The sequence below is a fragment of the Rhipicephalus microplus genome, chromosome 5, assembly GCF_043290135.1.
Source record: "Rhipicephalus microplus isolate Deutch F79 chromosome 5, USDA_Rmic, whole genome shotgun sequence".
Lineage (NCBI taxonomy): Eukaryota > Metazoa > Arthropoda > Arachnida > Ixodida > Ixodidae > Rhipicephalus > Rhipicephalus microplus.
The window spans coordinates 95,961,459-95,986,713 of record NC_134704.1 but is presented as its reverse complement, the minus strand read 5'-3'; the positions used below and the strand labels follow the sequence as shown (position 1 = coordinate 95,986,713).

Genomic DNA, 25,255 nt, shown 5'->3' with positions numbered 1-25,255 from the left:
AAACTTGACCTGAATGTTAGTAAAAAAAGTTATTGTATTTAAAGCACGTAACAAACCAGATAATTTCGAACTTCAGCTTGCATTTGAAAATAGTGTAATTGCACGTGTTTCTTCCTACAAGTTTTTAGGTGTCTTTTTGGAAGAACACTTAGATTGGTCCCATCACATTAATAAAATTCATGCCAACATATCAAGGTCCCTCGCTGTACTCCACAACCGTAGAGACCTTGTTCCAAAATCTTTAAAGTGGCAGCTACATTACACCCTAATTCATTCACACCTTCACTACTGCATAATGATTTGGAGGTCTACATGAAAAACTAATCTTGTTAGGCTAATAAAATTGCAGAAGAAAACAATACGATATGTAGAAAACCTATCATACAACGATCACACAGGTTCATTTTTTTTAGAACACTGTGTTCTACTAAGGTGAATCAACTATATGAGTTTCACTTACTCGGTTATGTTTTTAACGAAATTAAGCATAATCCTTCTAGATATATTGAACTGCAATCTAGTAGTTATGTGCTTTAAGATACGACCATTATAGAATTCCACTTGTCCGAACCACCTATAGAACGCAAGCACTTACATATTCAATTTCCAGTCTTCTCAACAAACATACTCAGGTTATAGAAATCGCGCAGAAATCTTTGTCTCTGAAATCTTTCAAAAAATATATCAGAGCTTACCTTCTATCCTGTTCTCAAGATTGATAAGTTTTTTATATAGCAGTCATATGTTTCTCTGGTTTCGTTATTTGTAGTGTTATGAATCTTTTTTTATTACTGTACAAGTATGTACTCCATTTACTCTGTACAAAAACAATAATATGCATGCAACATTAGTGTGTTATATTGTATTTCTTTTTATATTGTATGCTCTGAGTGGTGCTTTCGGGTACTTGGGTCCCTTCAGGCAGAGGACATCTGCCTTTTGCCCTTGTATCCGAGACATACATTTGTCTGAAATAAAGACGACAACAACAACAACAACAACAACAACAACAACAACAACAACAACAACAACAACAACACACACAGAGAGAGAGAGAGAGAGAGAAAGGAAATAGGCTGTGGTTTAATTCAGTTACGTCAGGGGGTGCCTAGCGAAAGGTAGGGTTAATCTTATTGTTTAGCTTGGTTCTCTGTACGGTTACGCTCGTCAAGGCGTGCGGCTCGTTCTTCCTCCGTCTCCTCGGTTCGCTGCCTCCTCTTAGTTTCGTTCCGACGACGAGGCCTGGCTTCTTTCAGTCTCTCCTGCTCAATTTCCATATCTGCGGATGAATCTCACCAAGCCGCCCCTTCTGTATACATGCAATGTACACCCCTTCTATACATGTGATGCCCATCTGCATGAAACATGCGCCGATTTCTGGTGTGGGTCGTCGAAAGACGTGGATGTTAGCGACTGGTGCACGTGTTTACCACGACTGTGTGGCATTGAGTAGCCTGTGTAGGATGCGAGATATTGAGTTTGAGTCAATCATCCTATATTTTCATCCTGTTGTCTCCGGCGACGACGCCGGAGACAACACAAGGAAAATATTACGCTGAGTACACTTTCAGTAAACATTTCGTGTAAATTTCAAAAGTATATCATTTTTACTTGAAGACAACGCGGTATAGTGTTCCAGGGCCGATATGGACGCCGCAACACCATATCACATCACGGCCAGTACATGCGGATTGGGGCGTATACGGAACACAATAGCCGTCATCCGCAGTGCTGACAACCTGAATTAAATCACGCTGCCCTGTGTGATGGTATGTGGATTTATGTCGGCACAGCTGCCAGGTTGCGTAACCGAGCGCCCACGCATGGTATTTAAGATCACTGCCACTATCATCTCATTGCGATTTGAAAAAGACTACACTTTCTTGCAATTTCGCTAACAAAGAAAACGAAAATTGATGGAGGTAAGTCCCATTACAGGGGTTTACTGCCCCCCTGGAAAGAAAACAAGTTTCGAGAGAATTTTCTGTCGCCGTGAAAAAAACAGGCTTGCCCGAAACTTGCAATTCAGCTGTGTTCCGAGGCGAGACGGGAACCATCAGCGTTCGTAAACGGGCCTCACTTTAAATCATCATGAACCGAGAGGGCACCTCACATTCCTTGACCTTACGAGAACTGGCGTTTCTTGTACAAACATTTTATTGCTTTTGCCTTCGATCATGCTGTCTTAGAGGCTTAATGGACATCAGCAAAAACAATGTGGTCACGTGTTTATTTTTTCTCTGCTTAACTAAGACGTTTCAAGGTCATATCTGACATCATTTGTTTTTGTTTTTACTCTGTTTTTTTTTTTTTTTGCTGCACCGCCTAAGGGAGCACACGTCGGAGCAGTAAGATTGTTCGTGCATCCAGACGCTCTCGCAAGCGAGATAGCTTAAGTGTCAGCTTCTCCCTCTCTTTTTCCATCTCTCCTCCTTTCTCTTTCTCTTTCAAGATGCGCAGTGCTCTGCGTTTGCACAGCGCACACATTGCGCAACGAAGACCGGCGCAGGCTAAATGCAAAACGGAAGGAAGCTTCCGAACGACCAACTTGCCCTGAAAGAAAGGGCATGAGAGTGAAAGTAAGATAAGAGAGAGAGAGGTATTCGATCGTCCTACGTGATCCGAGAAAAAGAAGCAATGGCGGCAGAGCTCCGTCCAGAACGGCCCTGAAAGAAGCGAGCATCCCCGTATCGATTCGCAAAGGAGAAAAAAAAAAAAATAGGAAAGCTCGGCCAGACGGGTCTTCTCTCACGCAAACAAGGGGGCCGGACCTCCATCCAGAAGTTAGCCAGCCATCAGCCGTCGTTGCGGGCTCTGCCGTCGGAGGTGACGATGCTTGCTGAGCGACGCGCCTGTCACCGCTGATGACGTCAACGCCGGCGTCACAGTCACGTGACCCACGAACGTCATTGTGTGTATTTCGTCGTCTCCCCAACGCCTCTGACAGACAGGAGGGGCACGTTGCCAAGAGAGAGAAAGAGATGAACGAAAAAAAAAATGGTGTAGCTGTAGGGCGGAGGCGTAGGTCCACAGGAAAAAAAGAAAAGGGGCGCGCCCACACATACTCTCGGAGCAGTGCTTGTTTGTTGCGCTGTAGTCTGAATGGGATAGGTAGTTAAAAGGGATGCCCAAACAATCCAGCGTCTCTTGTGGAGAAATTTCAGTGCTTGTTGAGCTAATTGACCCTCACGGGTTGCAGCGGAGTGGTTAGAAGGAGCGTGAATCTTTTATTTGGTTTTCGTCGTCGTTCTCGCACACTTTCTGAATGACGTAAGACAGAACCGTCGTTTACGGCGTAACCGAAAGGTTCTTTTCGAGCGTAATCGCGCCCTTACATGCCCAACTCTTTTCAAGGAGCAGCCACTCTATTTAAATCCCTGTTGCTCACATGCGATGGATTCCTGTACAGAAATGAATGCATCCTTGCTCTTCTCCTACGGGGGAAATGGAGGAAAACGAACATTGACGTGCTTGATCTTTCTTTTTTTTCTTTTTTTCATTACTTTCCTCCTTTTCTTTCTTTTTTTTCTCTCTTACTCGTTGGGCAATGCTACGTCTTTAGGCTGCTGACCGGCAGGTCGCGGGATTGAATCCCGGCCATGACGGCCGCAGTTTTGACGGAGGTGAAAATGCTTGAGGCCCGTTTGTTAAGATTTAGGTGCACTTAAAGAACCTCGGGTGGTCGACATTTCCGGAGCCCTCCACTACAGCGTCTCTCATAATCGTATGGTTGTTTTGGGAAGTTAAACTCCTGCAATGATTAATTAATGCTACGTGCCTGATACGCAGACTTTCATCCTCATGCTTAGCACGGGCAACACTTTTGTTGTTGCACAGGCAACAATGACAGGCATGCACTTATATCCAGGCAGGAGTGAAATGTGGGAGAAGTAAATCCCAGGTTCCCTCGTTATCCTAGACAAGAAATCGGATTGCCTAATCAGGAACGGCTAATAGCCGAGAAGCCACGATCGAAAACGCTTCAATTGTCGAAAGATGGTGCGTACAAGCGAGTGACCAGTGCACATTTTGATGTGTGTGTGCGTGCGTGCGTGCGTGTGTGTGTGTGTGCGTGTGTGTGTGTGTGTGTGTGTGCGTGTGCGTGTGTGTGGGTGTGTGTGTTTGTGTTGGTGTGTGTGTTTGTGTTGGTGCACGCAAAGAACACTTGTCTGCTCAGATTTAGGCGCCCGTTAAAGAATGCCAAGTGGCCTTAATTGATTCGGTGACCTTGCTGTAGTGTGCCTCGTAAACGTAGTGCAGTTTCAGTGCCTTAGCAGTCGTTGCTGCTGTAGTTTGTACCCCAATTTACATTTCAAACGTTGTTTTTCTAAGTTTTAGTCTAGAAACACTACTTGCTAACCGACAAAGCTGTCCACTTTCAGCAATACTTAAGTCTTATAAAACACTTCGCAACTAAAACGGTATAACTTGTGCAACTGGGGGAAAAACCAACTTCTTGTTCCGCCGTCCGAATACGAACATACTGCGTGCCTTCTGAATATTAAAATAAAAGTAAACAACCCAACGAATAAGTGCGCGTGGCGGGTACTTCAGTCACTTTATTCTCGGCCTCTAAATAATCTTTCATTTATTGCTTGTTTTTTCTGCTCCCAGGTACTGGTGTGTTGCTGTCTCTTCAGAACTTAGCACGCTCTGAAAACTGAAGGTGTCAAGAGCGTGATCTCTCGCGTAGGCTGGCGAGATCCACGCTGTCGTCCAAGCTCCCTTTAAAACTGTGGAAAGTGAAGAGAGCAGAAAAAAACAACGAGAACAAAGTGATGATGACAAGAAAAGGCGAAACGTGTTTCCAGAATTATTGAAGGTGAACAGAAAGCAGCTTTCAGAAGCTCCCATCGTAAATCAAGCGTCACTCCGACGTCGAGCGCAGTGTTTCTCGGAGCTGAGTATGACGAAATAAACAATGATAGAAGCGCAAACTCTGACAGCGGGGAGTGTTCAGGCAGTAAATTGGCTCCAAAACTGGCGCAAAACATAATTTCTATCTCTTACGTGAACACCGAAGCATCGCGTTACGTTGTCTGTTTAGCTGACCTTCAAGGCCATACCACATGTACGCGTTGCAGCGCGTTAGCGCATGACCTTTAGACGCGGTGCCGTGGACTCTTCTTGTGAACATAGAGGTGGTGGGGGTGGTAATGGTTACAAGGTAGAGGAAAAAGGCGCCTAATTTCTGTCTGCCTTCAGGCGACACGGCACAGTGCCTTATAGGGGTGGGGGGAAGGAGGGATAAAAAAGAATAGAAGCAAAATAGACGAAGAAGTAGACAGGCAAGCGAAGGAAAAAAGAAGGAGATAGGAAAGTGGGGATCCGGTCGAAGCAGTCCAAGGGCGGGGCGCCACAATGCGAGAGCTGCACGGCGTCAGGAGACCGCGGAGGGCGAACCAGTCGGCGGGAGCTACGCTGGCGTCGGAGATCGCGAGGGCACAACCGTCCAGCTTGAAATCCTGCGAGAACGCGGGTACGCAGAGCGTGGCGCTCTGACGTGAAGCCTCACCCTCTCCATATAGCAAAAGACAGTACGAAACCCTTTCTCCATTATGAGAAAGCACGCGCAGCTTCGCGTAGCCGCGCTCCCTCTATCTCTACAGGAACGGCAGCATGTCAAAAAGCCACGCGCTAACGCGCTGCAAAGCGTATATCTGTGGTAAAGCCTTAAGGTATAGTCCTGTACGCGTTCCGACCACACATCGACCATACAGCCGACCACGTCGACCTTACGCTTAACCTTAAGGTACACGCACGCGTACGTGACCATACGTACGTGTTGAGGCGCGTCAGTGCGGGGGCGTTTAGACTGGGCGCCGCGCCTAATCTCTGACAAGACAGAGGTCCGCGCCGCTTCTTGTAGCCACTCGCCCGCTCTGTGGGGAGAGGGCGCGGTGCCGAGCTGTGATGCCACGCGCTGACGCGCTGCAGCGCGTGCGTGTGGTCAGACATTTATCTTTATTCGAAATGTTCGAAGCACAATAATGAACGCAGCTTGCACCAAATTGCGCTAGGCTGTGTCGCGGACTTCGAAACGTGCTGGTAAGCTTATGTCAGCTTCGCTTCTTAACCATCTGTGCAGAGTGCTTGCGCGGTGAACGAGGGCGTGTCTGTTCATAATGATGATAATTTTCTATCTACGACACTGGGTAAACCTTGACCATAGCTGCTCTGCTGTGAAAGACGCTTCGCGCGTAGACTAGCAACTTTATCTTTTTCTGCATGAAGTCGATACAAAACATCGCTGGAATGTTCCATCACCCGCCGTGGTGGTCTAGTGGCTATAGTGACTGTCGACCTGAAGATGGCATAACCGAATCTGCAGCCCCATTTCGATGGAGCGGAAATGCGGGAGGCCCATGTGCTTAGAAAAACCACAGTCAGTCGAAATTTCCAGAGCTCTCCATGACAGCGTCTTTCACAGTAATATCGTGGTTTACGGACAATAAACCCCAACAATTATTATAAAATTTAAGAACCGTCCATGTATCCAACTTTTCGAAATAAGATGATTTGAATAATGACTGCTTGTTCTGCGAATATTCATCTGCTGGTCGACTTCTATAAGTCATTATTGAGTGTTTTTAGGGGCGAAGCTCCCAAAGCCGTGGGTTTGTCCATGCATGTCTGTGACCGGTTCGTAACCACCAAGTTGTAAGACTCACTCTCCAGGTGGCGCTTGTTTGAGAGACGGGCAGACAAACGAACGGATGGACGGATGGATGGACAAACAGACAGTCATACAGACATACGGAAGGATGGACAGACGGATGAATAAACACTTCGCCCCACTCATCATCGTTCACTCCGTGGATATGCAGTGATTTTTTTAGATTGACAGTAATTAGAGCTTACAAGAAGAGAGGTGTTTTTGAGATTTGTAAGGAAGGAGGGACGGACGTAAGAGAAAAGAAGTCGACATCACAGATTCCACCATTCTTGTTGAGATTAATTACCACGTACAGTTTCACAGTAAGTTGTTGGGACGGACAACCAGAGCTGAACTAAAGCATCCCCACTGTTCCACGGTTTTTGTAGTAACGAGACGGCAATGTCAAAATACACATCAAAAACAGCCGAAATTAACAATACGCATATGTGCATTGAAAGTACTGTTATATAAACAGAAGAGGAGGAAGGGAAGAAATGAAACGCACGGAGACAACCAGACGCGCCAGGTTTGTTACCATGCACAGGGGGGGAAGAGGTGAGGAAATGGATTAAAGGAAAGTATGCGTGAGAAGAGGTAAGAGAGCACCATCAGGATACATCTACGCCTGCTCAATACACGATTATGCAAGCTGTCGCTTAATCAAGCGATTTTGAAAAAAAAAAACAAGCAATGCCAATGTCGTTTTGCTGGCCTGCGAGGCGTTGAGGCGCGATCTGAGAATATTCTCTTCAAAAAGAGGTCTCTCATCTAGTTTTTCCGGCGTGCATATTCGTCAAAAATTTTAAGAATATTTCATAAATTCGGCAAGCAACGCTTATGAAGCCTCAAACAATGCTTGAAAGCCATAGTTAGTAGGCGGCTGCGATACTCACGAGCCATCCGAGTGTAGGTTTAGGTGCTAAGGATCTCTTTCTTCTTGTCTCTCATACATTCCTGGTTATTTCTCTCCTCCACTTCTCATCCCCCGTGCGGTGTTGTTGAGTTGACCTCCACTGATTAAGACAGTTACGACGCCAAACTTATTTCATCATTTTTTTTTTCTTTCAAGGTCACTCCAATTAGTTGTGGTTATCCGCACTGCGTACATACTTTTGCTTTTGTCAGTGTCTGCAAGTCTTATTTTCATTGAGGTTCAAGGTATATTTTTATCTCTCTCTCTCTCTCCGCAAAAACCATCTAAGGCCAATAATAAAAAAATGAATATGCTTCAGTGTTTGTTTTTGAAGACACTGACATATGTAATAAATACTGAGATAACGAATGTGTTGGCATCCTAAGTGCTCATCGTTCCCTTGTGTGCTAAACAAAAGTGGGCTGTGATGAAGCGAGGACACGTGAACTGCGAAAGTGATAAAAAAAATACCAGCAAGTACTGTGCCTGTGTTTATTCAGGGTAAACGTATGCTCGTCCAGACTAAAATTTCTCTCAATGGCTACTTTTTGAACTTGGCCAATGTAGCCTCCTTGAGTAGACCTCAAGAAGGTTAAAGCTCCTTAATCTTCTTTATCACAGGTGCTCTCCTGTCGTTCATTTCCAGGAGCCTCTAGTCTTTTCAAGCGCGTGTTGTGGTGGGAAACGCCTTCCGTTGTTGCGTTGCGCGCTTTGCTTGCCAGTTGCGTGGCGGATTTCACGAATGTAGGAAGAGGCTTGTATTATCAAAGGGTATCGAGCAACTTGTGGAATAAGGCAATAAAAATGTGACGTTATGGGCAGAATAGTTTGGCGTGCGCAGCTTATCTTCAGACACAAGCTGCCAAACATTTACAATGGCAGGCTGCGTCCCTCTAGCTGTTGCGGACGCCTAACTGAAGCTGTTTTCCGAAAACGACGGTAAAGTGGCAACTTCGCAGTTTTGTTTCTTTTACTCTTCAATTACTGCGAGTAATGGTGCACTGCGTCGTGTTGAATGATTGAGATAGTAGAGTGCAGTTTCGGCGAAAATTTAGCTTAATAAAGAAAGATCACAAAGCGCATTTTGAGTGAGATGTCTCATCGAACGCGAAATTAAACCACCGGCGTGAACTCGAGTGATGCAAAAAGATACACCATCTCCCGCTAAAGGGAACCATGTGCATATGCGATGCGGCAGGTGCTAATGCTTACACTGGCAGAGGCGTTGACTCTGGGGCTCATCGCTGCGTTGTGTAGGAGAGAAAACTGGGAAGGTGCGAAGCACGCAGTGATGGACCGATGTTTCTTACTGGAACATGACAATCACTGTTAATTGGAAACGAGAGACAGAGAACACCGATTGCACCCAGATACCCGTAGTCAGCTTTTAGTTAACGCGCACGCTGCGAATTTTTATTCTTTAACAACGCACAAGAGGTACCTCCCACAGAGACTACCTTGGAGGTCAAGAGCGCGAGCATTCGGTTGTTTCAATAAAAGAACTTGCCTGCTTCGGCGTTGCGAAAGGAGAGAGGTAGAGCGTAAGATATTAGAGCTGGAGGAAACGCGCATGCGCACTAAGGTTGGTCACGCCACACACCCGATTGAGATCGACCCTATCCACCTTTTCATAAACGCCTCCCTGGGCGCCGCCATAGCCCTCCTTGGGCTGTGCGAATTGGCGCGTCCCCTCGAAAATGCACTGGCAACGCTGCGCCCTTAGCCTTTGTACTTCCGCGCACAGCCCATCATGGCGGTGTTTTTTTTTCCTTCCTGTGAAAAGGTGTATAAGAACTCTCGCATCTAAAATTATCAGACGATGACGTCACCATATAAAGCCATCAAGATCTCTTACATCGCTTGTATTTGTGATGTCATCTTTCCAGACACCTTCACCTCCAACGAAAACGCGGCCACCGAGGCCGGTATTCCATCCCGAGACCTTTGAATGAGCCGTCGAGCAACGCAACCACTAAACCAATGTGGTGGGCCCACTCCACATAAAGTGATGTTGCATGATGCCGTAATCGTGTTACGTCATCGCTAGGGCAAGAATAAGCCGATCACGGAGGCTGGGCAGAACGTGCTTAGGTGCAGAAATCTTTCAATGTCTCCAATACCGAAGGCTACACAAGCAATGTTAGGTGCAAAAACCTCTTGAAGGATAGAGTGGAGGATCATTATATCGACTGAGAAGAAAAAAAGGACGGTTCGAGCCTCCGAGAATGAACGAGGGAACATGTAAGTTTTTTTTTCTTTTACCCTGAAATAAATGTTCATTCTAAAAAAAGCGTTCAAAACCTTTTCCTTTTACTTCAAAGTTTCAGGACATAACCGTAATTATATCTTGAGTTTTGGGTCCCAAAACCGCCATTTGATTGTGAGTGATTCCCTAGCGGAGGACTCCGGAATTTGGACCGTTTGGTGTTGTTTAACGGGCACTGTCATCGCACAGTACACGGGCCTCCATACCCTTTCGCCTCCATCGGAATGAAACTACCGCGGCAGGGATCGAACCCGTGACATTTGAGTCAGAAGCCAAGCACTGCAGGCGGACTGGGGCTAAAACGCAGTTCATCTCAAGTATGGTAATGAAGTTGTTCTTGAATAACTCCGACATAGTTGCATGAATTAAGGACAGCATTCGTCCAGTCCTTTACGATGGACATCCACTGCGACTCCCAGTTGCAATTAACGTGTGACGTAGCGTCGACTTCTCATGTGCCGCGCGCGGTTCGGACAGGCCCATTTACACCCGGCGAACCAGCGCACAGTGTTCATAATGAATAAATTACCTGGCAAGCTGGATGAGATGTTTCCTTCAATTGAGCATTCGTTCTAACACGATATCCTGTGTTTACACTTTCTATGCTCCTGGAGGCATACTTATCAAAAGAATAAAACAGCATGTAAGAACTTCCTGTTTACAACCCACTCTGCTGAATCAGACAGTACGGTGGTTAGAAAATAATGTCTTTTTTTGTGAACTGGTGAATTTTAGCAATCTTCTGACGTCTTATTCGTAGGTCATAATTCATTATGTGCAACCGTGTGTGTGTGTGTGTGTGTGTGTGTGTGTGTGTGTGTGTGTGTGTGTGTGTGTGTGTGTGTGTGTGTGTGTGTGTGTGTGTGTGTGTGTGTCCATGAGGGCCCTTTACACAGGAGGAGTCCTTATTCTGGGACACCACTGGACAAGGCCGCTACCCGTGCCCGTTGGACTAGAGCTCTTTGAGCCTCAAGCCTTGAGCAACGGAGTAGGGCTGCCTCCCATGCCTCTCTAGTTGGGAAGGATTAGGAAGAAGGGAAGGATTCATTTGACATTCCCACACCATGTGAAAGTTATCGGAGACTTCCCCACAGTGAGGGCACCGCCCATTGACTTTCGAGTCAAAAATGTTTTACTACTGCAGGACACCACGCGGTGTTCGTCTGCAGGTGCCTTAGGGTTCGTTCATAAGCCTTACTCAGGCCCTTAGCAGGTACCGGGAGAAGCCGATGTTGTTCGCAATAGTACACCAGGATTTCTCTAAACCGTAGAAGCGGTTGGCTAGTCTCTGAGCCGGAAAAGCCTGGTTGAGGTGCCTCGTGGTTAAGCGCGCGGGCGGCCGCATCCGCAGCCTCGTTATTTCTAAGGTACAGGTGGCTCGGAGTCCAAACAATGCGTTTTGGTGAGAAGTCTGAATCCCTGACGGCTCGCTTTAGAATATCGTAGCCTAAAGGTGATACTTTGCCCGCCAGATAACTTTCAAAGGCTCAGCGTGAGTCTGTAATGCTTACGATAGAGTCCGTGTGCGAGGCGGCTAGTGCTATTGCTACCTCCTCAGCGCGTGTGGCGTTGGAAGCCCGATAGGAGAGCCCGTTAACGCGTTTGTTTTGGTGAACTACGGCGGCCGTGTAGAATCCAGCGGGCGACGGTCCTGCCACATCAACGTAGTGTACACCTGGCTTAGATAAATATTCGTGTTCGAGCGCCACTGTGCGCGCCCCTCGTCTGCCTTCGTGTGTCTGTGAGTGCATGTTTCAAGGAAGGGGAGGAACCCAGAGCTTGTGGCGCCACAGCTCAGGAAGTCTGCATGTCTCCTCTGAAATGCAGTCATGTTGTATGTGCAGGTGGCCTAACAAGCGGTGCCCAGATACGCTCTGCGAAAATCGCATATATTGGTTGAAGAGGTGCGACACCTTCAATCCCTGATAAGAGTTTAGCACTCCCAGAGCCGACATCTTGGCATTGGAGGTAGTTACCGGTAAGTCGAAAGCTCGCTTTGTAGCCTTCTTAATAATGGCGTCGATGTGCTGGTCGTGTTGCTTGGTAATGCGAAGATATGATACGGAGTAGAGGGTTCAGCTTAGTACAAAGGCATGGACGAGTCAAAGCATATCCCTGCCTCTCAACCCGCGTTTGTTGGAAACGCGGGGGATCATACGTCCGACCTGTTCGCCTATGCGTTTCAGTTTGGTAATGGTAGAGTCCGGTCTGAGTCGGTTATGAATGAACAGGCCCAGGATCCGGATCTCCTCGACTTCTCTGACAGGAGCTCCCATCAAAAAGATATGTAAGTTCGTCTCGTCTTTGGTGTTGGTTCTGACGTGCAAAAGCTCTGATTTTGCAAGAGCGCATTGGAGACCACAGCGGAAAGCATAGCTATCGACTATAGAGGCGGCCCGCTGGAGGTGGTCCTCCATTTCTGCAAGGCTAGCTTCAGTAGTCCGAATTGTTATACCATCCGTGTAGAGTGCGTCATGAATTCCTTCCACACGGGCCAATTAATGCGGAAGCTGCATGATATCAATGTTGAAAAGGAGTGGGGAAAAAACTGCTTTTTGGGGAGTACCTCTTGTGCCCATAGTGTATGGGCCATATGTGTGTAGAAAAAGTGGTTAATGATTTAGAGCGCTGGGCACTCTACTATGGGAGAGCGTAAAGCGGTCCCGTGGGTAAGCCTACAGCGCTTATCCAATATTCATCATCCTCAACTTTAAGGAAGGCTTAACGCTTCGAGAGGAATTCTCTTACTTAGGCAAATGCCTTGGCACCGCAATCTGAAGAACTCAGATTTGCCAGAATGCTGCCATGACGCACGTTATCGAAGGCGCCTTTAAGATCGAGAGCAAGAATATAGCCATGTCGTTGTGTCGCATGACAGTGCGTTCTATTATGTCACGGTGCAAATGAAGAAGGACATTCTGAGCAGACATATGTGGGCGAAACCCAAACATAGTGTCTGCTAAGAGGCCCTTAACTTCCATGCATGGAGAAAGGTAATCCCGAACCATTCTCTCCATAAGTTTGCCCACACATGAAGTTAGTGAGATAGGCCTCAGGTTGTCGGTATTCGCCATCTTGCCTGGTATAGGAATGAAAGTGACTAAGGAGGTCTTGAAGTCTATGCGAAGTGGACGTCCATCCCATGTCTGATTTATGTACTCTAGCAAGTGAACGCACGTCGAGTCCAAAAGATTCGTCAACAGTTTGACTGTTTTGCGATCTCTACCTAGAGCCGTACCTCTGCGCATCTTAGCTAAAGCCGCCCTTAGGTCATGTAACATAAAAGGGGCATCCATGTCTGGATTAGGCTTGCCCGTGTACTCGTACTCGGGCCCAATGGGATCCTCTATGTGACAGAGATATCGGTCACACAGGGTATCCGCGAGCTGAGCCGCCATGCCTCGGTACCCGTGCAAAGCCCGCCGGAGTTGTCGCAGTGTCTCTCCACTCGTCGGACTATACGGTCAGTAAGGCTGCGAAAGAGGCGCCACGTCGCTTTTGAGCTCATTTGACGCGCGGCTGTATAACACTTCACAACCCAATTTGAGTCAGTAAGCTAAGCGGCATACTGCGCTGCTTGTTCGGTGAGGTCAGTAATGCAACCCTTAAGTTTGCGATTAAGCTTTTGTTTTTTTCCACCGCTTGGTAAGACTCCTACGTGCCTCCCACAGGTGTGGGAGGTGATTGTCTACTGCGGGGATTTCTGCGGTAGTCTGAAGGCTCTTAACATGTTCTTGCTAAATTGCATGCAAATGCTTTGCTCATGGCGCATAGCCGCCGGAAAAGAGCACGGAAAGAATGTCTTGCTTACTAAAGTTATTCCAATCAGTCAATTTGGCTTGGCCCCATTTGTTGCGAGTCACCTTACCGGAAGAGTGATCCGGAGAAGGCAGTGATCACTACCAAGTTATTCCCCTAGGTTTTCCCAGACGGGATCTTTAACGTTCGTAACGAGAGACAGGTCAGGACACGTGTCCCGGGTTACCGAATTACCCATGCGTGTGGGACATGCCGGTTTCGTGAGCAACGTAAGACGAAATGTTGAGATTAGCTCTGCCAACTTGCGTCCTCTCGCCGTTTCAAAGTAGTAACCCCAATGAAGGCTTGGAGCGTTGAAGTCCCCAACTATTTCTAGAGGTTCTTCCGCAGCGGATTTTAACGCACGATAGAAAATTTCATGAAAGGTCACACGTGACTTATGCGGAGGGCAGTAAATGTTCAGTATGTGTATGGAGGGATCTCGGCGCTTAAGTGGCAGGACCTTGACCATGCTCGGGTCTTGTGCATTATTCAATTCGAGGTCGACAGCGACTGCGGTGTAGGCCTTGTTCACCAAAATACACGTTGTAGGACCCCCCCTTGAATAAGCAATACCCAGTGAATTTAGCTTCTTATCCTGGCTCCTGGCTCCTGAAGAGCCAAGGATCGCCAGTGACGTACCAAGCGACTGCAGGTAGAGCTGGAGGTGCGACGGTTTCTTCCGATTTCACAACCCCTGAAGTTCCACTGAACGATCCCGAATCTTTCTTCGATTATTTTATTAGTGGCTTTCCGCTGGTGTCGGGTAGCAATAGTTGATATTGCTTTTAATTATTGGGCGCAGGCTCGATTCTCGATGGTGATGGCACCTCAGGCAGTGGCAGCAGCATCTCCGGGGTGGAGGCCACGATAATATGTTCCTGCGAGGCTGTGTGTTGACGAGGAATCGCCGTTCGCCAATGCGTATCTGGTCGCGGGGAGCGCGAGTGAGAGTGGCTTTTCCTAAATTGAACGCTGGCCCTGCCCTCCATTATGGACATAACAGACTCGGTACTGCGGGAGTTATGCTCTCCGCAATCTGCGAGAGCTCGCGTTGGCAGTTCCTTGAAGGAAGCCCCGACGCCTTCAAAAATTTTGTTTCGCATGTCCGCTATCGTGCGTTTTAAATGTTCTAAGCGGTGCTCACATGCCCGACTGGTGTGCTGCCCGTGGACTGCTAGTAGCTGGACAGCCCTGACGCAACCGAGGCCCTATCATCCAGGTCCACCGCCTCAGTTTGCTGCATAGGCTCCGAATAACCAGCATGCGCCTGAAGCTCTCTAAGCCTGGCCAATTTTGCCTCGAGCTCCTGAATTTTTTCGCTAAAATTTCAGTGTGGCGCCACAGTTCAGCATTTTGCCGCTGTAGGGCGACTTCGGTAGGGTAGGGGGAGAGAGGACCGGAGGCAACGCCAACCCAACCGCTCACCTTTGTTTGGGCGTTTGCTAGGGATGGGAGGTCTCCGGAGTTGAAGTTTGGTGCCTTCGTCCTGGTCTCAGCATTGTTGGTCGTCTTGACTTGCCCAGTTCTTCCCGGTGCAAAAGAAGGTTTCTTGGTGTTCACTGTGGAGGACGGCGCTTCCTTGGGAGCTGACGTCTGCGTCTTATTGCTTGGTGACATTCTCGGCTTGATCGGCTTCCGGTACTTGTCTCTACAGTCAGCCGCACCGTTTAGAAGGCTGCCTCCACAGATGAGGCAACGAGGTGTGCACTCGTGTTCAGCAGCACCCTCGGAAGTGGTGACCACTTGAGAGCCACAGCGGCTACAGCGTCCCGACTGCGGCTTCAGGCAGATGTCAGCCCGATGCCCCACTGTCGTATCGGTCAAAGGCGGAAATCGTCTTATAAATCTCACAGGGATGACATGATCACTGCAGTGGACATAACGGGGCACCCTCTTGCCTTCAAAGGTAAGAGGCCACTGCCACGTCGGTTTCGCCCAATTTTCTCACACAGAGGATGTTGCCGTGCTTCCACATCAGCTTTTGCTTGAGAGAGCCTGGTGTGTCGTTGGGGTCAATGTTGATGACACCCTTGCAGACGTCACCCGAAGCTTAAGCGTGACCGCGGAACAGAGGAGTCGGCGGGTCCGGACTACCAAAATGATGTCCCTGAGGAGCCTCTCGCTGGCGGGCACTGAGTTCAGTCCACACACAAATACATTTCGATACCATACGGGCCAGACGGTGAGTTCTACCTCCCCACAGTCATGTATCAGGTTGCGTACAGCAGCCCAGGCTTGGCCTGGAACAAAGGTCACCTTCTGATCCAGCGTTTTGCGTGGCTTGAGCACCACGATGAGTTCATCACACCCAATGTGTGGCGTCTACTTTGGACGCCTCCGGGGTTTGCAGGTTTCTTCCTTCAAGGCCGCGCTAGTTGCGTCTCCGTGTGTAGCAGGCGCAGAGCGAGACGCCGCTTGTTGCTAGATGGCGCCTCCGGTGTCCTTGGGGGCCAGCGTTTTCTGCTTGCGTCACCATATTCGGACCATATTGTCCAAAAGTTTTAGGGGCGAAGCTTCTTATAGCGGCACCCGTTCATCCCTCGTAGTCGTTGTAGTATGTAAACAATATAATATTTTCACCTCCAAGGTGGTGCAGGTGAGAGATTTCTTCTGTGCGTTTGTGAACGATAAAAAATAGTGCTCAATGTGCATGCCAATGACTGCTAATGGGGAATGAGAGACAGGAACATTTGGCTTTTAGTTAACGCGCACGCTGCAATCTCCATTAGCAGCCATTGGCATGTACATTGAGCACTATCTGACAAGAAAGGGTTGCCACGTTATACTCGCTGGGTGTAACCTCCTTAGTTTTTGGAAAGGTTTAGCGAGCGTTGGGCCGCAGTGCCATGAATACAGTGAACTAGTATATACCATGAATGAACTCGAGGTGGTTAAAGGTTGGTGGTAGATACGAAGCGCAAGCTGTAAGAAAGTAAAAGCCGAATTCTCGTGTCTCTCATTTCCCATTAGCAGCCATTGGCATGTACATTGATCACTATCTGACAGGAAAATGTTGCTACGTTATACTCGCTGCGCGTAACCTCCTTGGTTTTAGAAAGGTTTAGCGAGCGTTGGGCCGCAGTGCCATGAATACAATGAACTAGTATATACCATGAATGAACTCGAGGTGGTTAAAGGTTGGTAGTAGATACGAAGCGCAAGCCGTAAGAAACTAAAAGCCGAATTCTCCTGTCTCTCATTTCCCATTAGCAGCCATTGGCATGTGCATTGAGCACTATCTGGCAGGAAAAGGTTGCTACGTTATACTCGCTGGGCGTAACCTCCTTGGTTTTAGAAAGGTTTAGCGAGCGTTGGGCCGCAGTGCCATGAATACAGTGAACTAGTATATACCATGAACTCGAGGTGGTTAAAGGTTGGAAGTAGACCCGTAGCGCAAGCCGTAAGAAAGTGTGCGTGTGCCACCTCTCGTTTAGTTCCTGGAATGTCCACTGGATGGTGGTGCTTCTATATGGGGAATATATGATGTAAAGATGCGAGATGGTGGTACTTGGAGTGTTGAATAGATGGACGAACGGACACAAAGGCAGATGCAAGGATGGACGCATGAACGGACGCATGAACGGACGCAGGGGCGGATGCATGGACGAACGCAGGGACGGACGCACGAACAGGCACTATAGCAGCGCCATAATGCAGTTTCCGCAGGCAACAACGACGATTGTGCGTTCATATCCAGGCAGCAATGGAACGCATCAACGCAAAATTACTAGCGACCTAGATAAAATATCCGCTTGTTGTATCAGAAGCGGCTGATAACCTACAAGCGCTTGATCGAAAGAGTGTCAGTTATTGCGAAACGGCGCATGGAAATGCGCTTTCGATAGGCGCGAATTCGAAGGTCACGTTACTGCACACTGTGGGTTCAATGCGTATGACGATGCCGCTATCACCGAAATCTTAAGTCGTGAGAAGTTTCATACACGCTGCCAATTTTAACTCAACACCTTATGCGGCCTCTGTTCGCCAGGGATGACCGCGGGATGGCGCTAAGCTCTCCCATAGTAGAGTACCCTGTACTCTAAATCATTACCTACTTTTTCTACCCCCCCTCCCACCTCAGACCCTTGTCCGCATAGAAATGAGCACCACGAATCCTGTTCCCAACTACTACTTCGAGTTTCCGGTCATCGAGTCACGTTTGACTACTGTGCACGGTCTGCAATGTGTTTACCGTCGGTGTGACTCCAGTGGCCATTGTCGTGCGAAGTGCACCGCCTCGTTCTGTGGTAGCTGTGGCATAGGCTGTGGTGTCTATAGACAGTTTCAAGGTCACATGCGTTCTACCCCCGAAAAATTCCGGTCACCTCATTTACCAGCTTCTAACGTCGAAACTGAAAGCACGTTTTAAATTTCTTTTCAAGCGTAAAAAAACTCTCTCATTTTTCACATAGAAGAAACGGGCGTAAAGTACAAATAAATGTTTTATAATTTTTATGTAGCTCAAAAGAACATTTATATGAATGTATTTTGCCAAATAAAGAAAGGAAACTGTAGAAAAATTTTTTCTGAAGCTCTAAATCAGTAACTAAGATTACCTGCGCTCCGTAAAGACAGTTGCGTCGTGTTCATTCGATACCGCTGCTACCTGCGACTCTGGCCGAAGTGCTGAGGCCACGGGACGGCTTGAAGCTCTCCCATAGTAGAGTACCAAGTGCTCTAATTCGTTAACCACTTTTTGTAAACACACAAATACTGGCCTACGGGACGGCTTTATGCTCCCTTTAGTAGACTACCTGGTACTCTATATCGTTAACTACTTTTAAATGCGAAGCGTTTCTTAGCAAACTTCGGTGACTTTGAACGTATCTATCTATCTATCTATCTATCTATCTATCTATCTATCTATCTATCTATCTATCTATCTATCTATCTATCTATCTATCTATCTATCTATCTATCTATCTATCTATCTATCTATCTATCTATCTATCTATCTATCTAGCCGCTTACGTTTGGGTGCTCTCGTGGTCACCCCCATAGTTTGGCGTGAACCAAAACTAGCATGGGAGGGTAGGATAGTTTGACGAAAATGCCACGCTGGTCGGGACATGAATATTGTCACAATCTCGTCGCATACGTCGTCAAACTCTTCCCGCCAGACAGTGGCACATACCCACGGACGGGTATGTGCCGATGGTATGCGGGTATGTGCCACAGGTTATTGACACTTAGTATGTACCCCTGCAGGAACGACGATAAACCACATGGGCAATTTTAACGCGTGAGCGTTAAGTAATACCTTACATCGGTAGCGTCGACCCATCGAATTCGAAAAATAAATGTCAGGGTCTCAGCTGGAATGGAACCCAGGCATTCTGCGCGTGACAATGAAGCATTGTGCCACAGAGCTAGGCCAGATCTCGGAACTGCTTTTGAAATGGACGCAAATCTTCTTTAAACGTCAATAGTGATTGCATTGCTGCCTACCCTATTTTATAAACTTTACACATGTACTCCTTTGATAAAGCCGTCACGTCGGGTTAACGTCATTTGTGGTTAGTTGCCATGCGCTGAAGTTGACTTATGTAGCAATGCCCAAGGCCAGCATGCTCGCGAGCATCAGCGCTTCTTATCAGCTTCTAGTGTTGCTAATGCGCATGTTCTAATTAGCGTCGTTGTGCAAGTTCAAACAAGTGGTGATATGAACATCTGCAACTCTTCAACATATGTCTGTGCGTGCAATATTTGCTCATATATTGAGCGTCATTTCATGACGTGTAACTCAATAAAAAAAATGTGACACGCTTGCCTTCCCTCCGCATGCTTCGCATAACGTCGATTCCCAGGCACGTGGTATCTGCCGAATTTTTTCTAAACACAATTATTGAGTTGCTCACCGAATGTCCAGTCCCTCTCACACTCGTTCATTGATGTCTCCTGTCTCACAAGATAAAAAGACATCATAACGTGCTTCTTCTACGAGGCGCGTGACTTTCGCAACCATAGGGACGGCGACGTCGCGTCGACCACGCGAGAGCCTTCGTCCGCGGCGCGTGATATTTCGGAGCGTGGCCTTCCCCTTTTATGACACAAAGACGCCACACTCGTGGCGCCTACACGAGCCCACAAAGTGTACGCACCTGTTAGCGTCACCATTCCGGCGCGACGCCAGTTGTATACACCCGTCCGATAAGAAGCAGCTGACTTGAGGCATGCGTGGCCATGATAAGGTGAAGGGTGAAACGGCGGTGTTCTTTCTTTTATATCTCGTTTTATTTTGTTTCTGCTGGTCGCTGTGAACTCAGGATGGCTTTACCGCGGGCTCGACAGGTAGCGAAACCAGGCGACCTTCACGTGACCACTCTCTCTGGTCGTCTTTCACACTGTTCTGGAGATCCACGCACATGTGCATCCGCACCACAAATTACTGCCTATACTGTCGTTTAGCAGTTGAAGGTCTCTTGAGCGATTTCTAGTCGAAAGATGAGAGAGTGGCTTTTTCTTGCCTCCACTACCTTCCCTACACAGGCTAACTCTGACCCGCCAAGTAGGCAATGCCACCACTTAGCGGTGAACGAGAATTTCGCGTACTTCTCCTGCGCGCTGTTCCCGTTGCGTGGTTGAGTGTACTGCGCAACGGGACCACGCAGAACGGACATGCTACTGACTTTCAAAGCAGAGTGGGAGACCATTCGCAATGGATATCTCTCCTATAAGGACACATAGAGAGTTTATTTCCCGATGAAGTCCCGCGAGCAAGCTGCCGGTGTCAGGAACTGCGCATAAAGGACGGGACATACCAGGGGAGAATAATGCTATCTTCCTACGTATTTTAAGAAGTTGTTCAGGGGCCCAATAAACTCTAGCGTTTCTCAGCTGCTGGACGCGGGTTCGATACCCTACCATGGCGGCCGCGCTTTAATGACAGCAGAGTGCAAGGATGCCTGGGTGTATGCGGCTATCATGGTAACCAGCTCTCAAACAGGAGTAAGACCCATTTGTTTACAAATACAGGCCCTTGACGATATCCAGATTAGTTCACCGATGTGCCTCATAGCATCGGTGGAAAACAAGAGTTTTAGAAAATAGCCCGCGGATTTTCTAGTTTCTTTCCCTTATTTGACAAAATATATTCAAATAAATGTTATTTTGAGCTACATAAAAATTATAAAAGATTCTACGCACGTTTCTTTTATGTGAAAAACGAAAGAGACACTTTCCTTACTTTTGAAAACAACTTTAACTTGAAAACGTGCTTTCAGTTTCGACGTTTGGAGCTGGTAAGTGAGATGACCGGAAGTGTTTTGGGTAACAACGCTTTCAACTTTGAAACCGTCTATATGCATACGGCGTCACCTACAACGGCTATCATATTCTCATTTCAAAAACTCTTGCAGGCTTGCTTCGTAGACCAGGTGACTCATATGTTGATCTGTCATTCTTCGCTACGACATAGCATATATCATAGTCGCAACAGTTACATTTTCGCACTTCTATACATGAGAAATGCGGGAGAGAGAGGCAGAAAATCTACGTTATCCCGTTTATTTCGGGAACCCGTGTGAGCGCGAAAGCATTTGGTTGCACAATGCATGTTTATTAAAGTGCATATTACGCAGATACCACGAAGTGTGAGATTCGCGGAAGAGACAACTGTGCACGCGGCAAAGGCTGACACAATCGGCAAGCATTCGTTTTAGAGTCGGCGCTTGACAGATTGCGCGACTGCTGTACGAAAGCTTCGTTTATTAGTGCACTTACATATCTATACGAGGAGGGCCAGAGTAGTTGGTTGAACATAGTTGACACGATGAGTTTGGAATGCTTGTTGCGATGATATCTTAAGCGACACAATGACAGCCTTTATGTTCGTATATATAAAGACAGAAGCGAGTGGCCAGTTGTGTTGTCTTTTTCTTTTTCGGACGACAGTGTTTTGTCCCGGGGTCCACCAAGGCAGCAGTGACGTATTTCCGTCAAGGAAATGACGTTGAAAAATACGCATGATTACAAGACAAACAAAAAAGATTCACTCGACGGGAGTCAAACATATGACGTCGGCGTCCGCGACAACAGATGGCAGGCACTCTATCCACTGCGCCACGGCCACATACTTATAGCCGTTTACAACCTAAGAATAACGGTTATACAACCTAAGAAGTACGGTTATACAGGCTCCGAGTATATAACCGTAACTCCCCCACCCCGAGAAAATTTGCATAAGTGACTTGTTTAGAAAAGACTAATGATTTCAAGTGCATCGTACTCAACTATGGGAGATCAGTGAGCCGTCCCTGTGCTCAAAAAAAAAAGTTTGTAACGTACGGTTTAAAGTATGTGGTACTTTACTATGGGAGAGCAGAAAGCCGTCCCTGTCGCAGCGACGTCACGCCTGACAGAAACCTTGAGCCGTGCGTGTTTAGAAAAAGTAGGTAACGACTTAAAGTACTAGGTGCTCTACTATGGCAGATCATAAAGCCGTCCCGTTGGCCTCATACCTACGCCGTGCCCAAACTGTGTTCAGAATAAGTACTCCACTATGGGAGAGCATAAAACCATACCGACACGTATGCGAATAGCTCACGCACCGTCTCTGGAGCCTAAAAAAGAAACCTTGGAACTGTGCTTGAATAAATGTTATTCGATTTCGAGTACTTCGTACTCAACTATGGGAAAGCACTGAGCCGTCCCGCTAAAAGTCAGAACCCCACAAGGGTGAAGAACAGAGAAATTATATCCAGAAATTCACTACTTTACTCGCTTCTTAAAACTGGTGATTACCTTATACATGCCGCTGGTTTTCGGTCCAAAAACGTTGCCTTCCTGAGCGAATTCCTCAAAGATTTTAACATCACTTTGTGTCAAACGTGATGTTTTCAGTAGGGAAGACAAACATTTAATCCCCATTGCGCAAAGTAGCATTTGTATTAGCAGCGAGAAAGTACTTACGGTTGCAACGGAAACCACGCAGCACGACTCTATCAAACAGTTCTAAAAGTTAATTAGAGCACGAACATACGACACAATCACTCACACACACGCACATCCAGGCATCAAACACGCACAGCGCTCACTTCCAACTGATTTATTCATAGCTCCAAGGCTTGAACATATTCATAGGCCACGTGTGCGCACTAACACCAAAGAAGGCCAACAGCATACATTATCAATACATACAGTTAATAAATTTCAGAGCCTGAAACCGATAAACTATAATTCGCTTGATAACATTGATAGCGAAGGGACGTTTACACAGTTATCTTCATTTTTTTTAATGAAAAAGGCCTCTAACACTTCACGTGCAGTTTTACTTGCACTTCTGCCTAGAATCGTCGTATCGGAGAATCGTGCGTCACAACCACACTAGATGACATGCGCAACCAGGTGCACATACTTGTCATCTCGTTTTGTTAATTTTGGGGCTTGGTCCTTTATCTGGTCTTTAATGCATCGTTTGGTTTGGCCAGTGTTCACTTTTACGCAGAATAAAGGTAAGAAGTACACGACCCCCGTCGAACATTTAACAAAGGCTCTCTCATGCTTCTTCTCGCAGCTGCGCTTTTTGATATCATACACACTTTGGCACAGTCTTCCGATTTTTTCAGGTGCGGAAAACCCCGTCAGCACGCCGTGCCTGGCCGCGACTTTCTTGAGGTTGTGCGAGAACTTGTAGATATATGGCACAACTTGTGGCCTAATCATCAAGGGCTGTAGCAGTCATCGCTTCCCGTGTTCAACGTTTAAACTTTTGCAGAAGTGATTCAGCAACAGCCGTAATGACCGATCGAGGGAACCCAGCAGCCTCTAATCGACTCGCCTGATTGAGGAAACTAAAGTTTCATGCTTTGTGCGCACGACCTCTTCAGCGCTGACTTCAAGAAAAGACATGCAACGCCCCTCTTCACAGTCTTTGGGTGGGCTGAATCGTACGGCAACAACTCCTTCTCAACTCGAGCATGATAAGACCAGCAAAAATGTTCATTGTTCCACGTGAGGCTTAAGTCTAAAAACTGCAGACAAGCTTCTTGTGGCAATTCAACGGTGAAGGAAATCTCTCGTCCTAGTCTTATAAAAACTTTTAAAACAAAATCAGGGGATTTAATTTTTTATAGTGTAAGTTTCATAATGTTCGACGAAAAGCCCTCTTTTCAGCGGCAGAGAATCTGCGTTGGTTCCTGCGTCACGCCGGCTCTTTCCCGGCGGTGGCGGCTGCATTTTCGATGGAGGCAGAAATGCTGTCGGCCCGTGTGCTCAGGTTTGGGTGCACGTTGAAGAACTTCAGATGGTTGAAATTTCCGGAGCCCTCCACTACGGTAATCAAGAACTTCTTGCTGGGTGAGTTGGTGCATGCTTGTAGTATGTAACGTTGCGCATACAATTGGACGAACACAGGAAGAAGCGCAAACGGAAAGAGCACAATTTCTGTTGGCGCTTCTTTACTTCCAGTGTTCGTCCGATTGTAAGTGCAACGTTATATACTCCACTACGGCATCTCTCATGATCATATGGTGGTTTTGGGACCTTAAATCCCACATATGATCAATCGACACAATGCGTCAGGCCACAATTCGAGGCAATCTTCGGTCTCGTTGGGAGGATGGTCGCGCCTTTGATGTCTGCATAGACTACTGAATGCGGCTTTGTGCAAAGGCGATGCCGCCCCAACACACGCGAACACTTTGAGTTTCCGATGCTGGCGGTGGCCTCTGTAATCCTAGCTTGCGCTTGACGCTGGCGCTATGCGATCACGGGACGGCGTCGGCTCAGCAGCACTCGAAACCGGTTCAATCCGGTCGCGGAAGGTAACAGGTATCGGTGGTGCGCAGTCTATGTGTACTGCTGTCATCGCGTGCTGACATGCGAGAGTGTATACACAGTGCGCATGTGCCGTAGCTAAGCAAACGCGCTGAAGGAAATCGGGATGCACATGAGCGTGTGTGGCTCAGAATAGCCGTGTGTGCGATCCGTAGATGCACCTTTAGTTGGTTAGTTCCATTTGCTGGCTAGTTGGCTTGTTAGCCGGTTAGGCATTGACTGGTTTCTTGGTTTTTCTGTACGGGTTGGGTTGTCTGGGAAGCCTCTGCAGGTAATTTATCCTCTCTTTATGGATGGAATAGGGTGAAATCGAGATGGACACGAGAAGAGACATGGACGAATGTCATATTTCACACGCCGCACATTGCCGCAAGGCGTTCGTCCGTGTCTCTCCTTTTGTCCGTCTCGTTTGCACCTTATTCCTTCCGTTAATTATGCGCCAACTAGCCCAACAAAGAGTTCTGCTTGAATTGACCCACCATAGTGTCCTTTTCACCCTTTATGAATCCTCTCCCGATAATTTTTATGGCGTCAGTATTTGAAAAGAAGACATGACACATCCTTGCTCACCATCAGCTGCACAGGCACGCTTAGTTGTAATCTTGTTGAGTGTGATCCTCAATATTCGGTGTTTGCACAGGTGCACATTTGTCATTCGCTGATGTGCACATAATTTTGATGCGTTTAATTATCCGCGACTTGTCTCCTTGTGAACATGTTGTGGAACACAACGTCCAGGAAATGGACAGTAGCTTGTTGAATACATGGCTACCATGAGACAACTGGAAAAGCCTTACCTTTTTGCAGAGTCCAGGGAAAATATAGATTACAAATGCTCACC

General features: G+C 47.3%; 1 protein-coding gene and 1 pseudogene across 2 annotated transcripts in view; one reads left to right on the top strand and one right to left on the bottom strand.

Moving 5' to 3' along the window:
- Nucleotides 1-25,255, top strand: part of mRpL42 (mitochondrial ribosomal protein L42) — a 220,404-nt gene that overhangs the window by 137,144 nt on the left and 58,005 nt on the right. The window contains exon 7 of one of the 2 annotated variants that reach the window (XM_075895797.1): nt 4,615-4,937. The exons of the other annotated variant lie outside the window; for it this stretch is intronic. The gene's annotated coding sequence lies outside the window, so the exon portion shown is untranslated. Of the gene's footprint in view, nt 1-4,614; nt 4,938-25,255 lie in introns of those variants that run through there. 2 annotated transcript variants of the gene reach the window in all.
- Nucleotides 10,743-13,235, bottom strand: LOC142817175 (uncharacterized; annotated as a pseudogene).